Below are 2,500 nucleotides of genomic sequence, written 5' to 3'. Positions count from 1 at the left end.
GATTACCTGCACATATCAACATAGTTGCTTTATACGTTCTGAATTCCATTCAAATAGAACTTAGCAGACCTGCTTCATACGGATTTTGTTTCTTTCAATTAGCTGTGATATGGCAGAGATGCTCACGTTATTTATATTTGCAAAGGTTCTATCATGTTCTATTACCTGCTACTGAATTTCCTGCAGCCTTACTGTTAGCCATCACCATATTCAGTCTCCTGAGCTCAGGTGTGAACACACAGTTGTTCTCTGCCCCCTGCTCTCAGAATTCTAGCAATTCTGTAAGCAAACCCATCGCTTGTACATTACAGTTTTTCTCGATTGCTTACACACAATTTTTGGAATCAGTTCTCGAATTCTCAAAACTCTAAACACAAATCTCCAAACCTCACACGTAATGGGCAGAACTCTCTGAAAAATGCACGTCTTGTCTCAAAACAATGTACTCACTTCTAAAAAGGTAATTTTGTTCTCAAATGACACACACACGCAGTCATTTCAATACACTCTTCTGTGAACCATTGAACACTAATTGACACACAGTAGAAACGTATTTTCTTCACTGTTCTACTTATTAAAGAGGATATTTTTCTGTAAAATACTGAAATATTGTTTTTAGACTCGGAGTACACAGATGTGTGGCAAAAAATATATTTACATATTTGTCTGACATTTTTTTAAAAAAATGCACTGATTTATTGTAAAATATTGGGTAACCACATGAAAGTGATCCCTTGTATAACAGATTTTGGAGTTCAAAAACTAAACAAATGTGTTTTCTCACTGCATCCACTCATGATTTCATCAATATCACATGCAATGTGTGTCCTTATGGGGTGATGATTTCAGATTGTAAACCGGTATGAAGAGAGTTTGCCCATCTGATGAGGAAGTAAACATAGGATGGCAGTTGATTTTAGTATTTTGAATGGCAGTGTGTTCAATGCAACAATCAAGGATTTTCTTCATGAAAATTGTGTGTAATCCAGAGAATTGTGTGTAGTGGTTTGAAAAGAGTGTGTTTTAAAACTGAAATGTGAGTGTAAAGAAGGAATTGTGCTATAGTGTTCAGTGACATTGGTTAGGGTTGGGAAATGGGTGAGATGTTCCGAGAATTGTGTGTGAAGTACCAGTACTTGTGTGGAGGCAACAGAGAAAAACTGTAATGTATTTCACACATTACAGTCAGTATATACTATATTGTCTTTCATACAGACTGTCTCTGTACATATTGCTATACCATGCTGCTCAGTATGAAATGATTCTACATACCGGTTCTGAGTGTGAAATGTTCTGCTTATGCTCGCTACAGTGTAGCGGCTCAGATTGGGTTGAACCGTTTCACCAGCTTTCCTGTACCTCATGACATGGTTTATGACATGGTCAACCAATATGGCCTGTATATGTCATCTGTGATGATGTGTGTGTGCCTTTGTCTCCTTCCTCCCTTTCCTCATTCTCTTGCTTCTTGGTCTTCCTAAGAATTCAACTTTTCTCTGTCCATGTTGTCCTCTGGCTCTTATTTCTTCAATTCCACATCCTCTGCCTCACCCTTTGATCCTAACTCTTCTGGTGTTTCTTTCTCCTTCCATTGTTTTCTACACAGAAAGCTTACCTGTGACTTATTTATACTGTAGGCCGGTTGCAAGGTGAAGAGATTATCTAAAGGTGTTTACCCCTGTCACATGTTGTCTAATAATTAGTATTGTAGTGTATATAATATCCATGAATGTGTATATTTTTTCTAGGAGTGTGTTCATAATTTGCAAATTGTGTGCAAAGTAGTGAGTTGTGTTCACAGTTATGCAAAGTGTGTTTTATAACATTACAAACTGAGTGCTAATCAAGTTTTGTGCTGTTAGTTTGGCTGATTTGGTTATAGGTTTGTGTATCTACAAACCCCAACTCCGATGAAGTTGGGACGTTTGGTAAACAGTGAATAAAATCAAAATGCTATCATTTTCAAAACATTCAATCTATTCATTAGATGGAGAATAGTGAAAAGACAACATATTAAGTGTTAAAACCGAGAAAAAATATTGTTTTGGGGGACATATGTACTCATTTCTAATTTGATAAATCCAACACGTCTCAAAAGAGTTGGGACGGGGATCAGTGAAATGTAGTAAACATCCAAATAAGATAAAACAACAAAGAAGAACATTTCAAAATGAATTGTACTGACGGACAATATAGGTGTCCAGGTATAAGATCATCACAGAGAGGCTGAGTCACTCAGAATTAAAGATGCAAAGGGAATAATTACCATAGTTATTACATACATTTTTGAATTCCCTTTGATTTACCACGATTGAGTGTATATAAGACATATTTTTGTTACTAAAATCATTGTATAGGTTCATGACATCATGAAATATATATTGGCTGTAGTCTCACTCTAATTCCTGGAGTGCTAGAGCTATTGAAAATTGACCATATTAAGAATGCTTAATGCGTGCAAATGATACAGGGGTGTAACATTCTCCTAAGCACCTGAGCT

Source organism: Engraulis encrasicolus, chromosome 5 (genome assembly GCF_034702125.1).
Source record: "Engraulis encrasicolus isolate BLACKSEA-1 chromosome 5, IST_EnEncr_1.0, whole genome shotgun sequence".
NCBI classification, from domain to species: domain Eukaryota; kingdom Metazoa; phylum Chordata; class Actinopteri; order Clupeiformes; family Engraulidae; genus Engraulis; species Engraulis encrasicolus.
The sequence above is the reverse complement of the archived record's forward strand: the minus strand, read 5'-3'. Positions refer to the sequence as shown.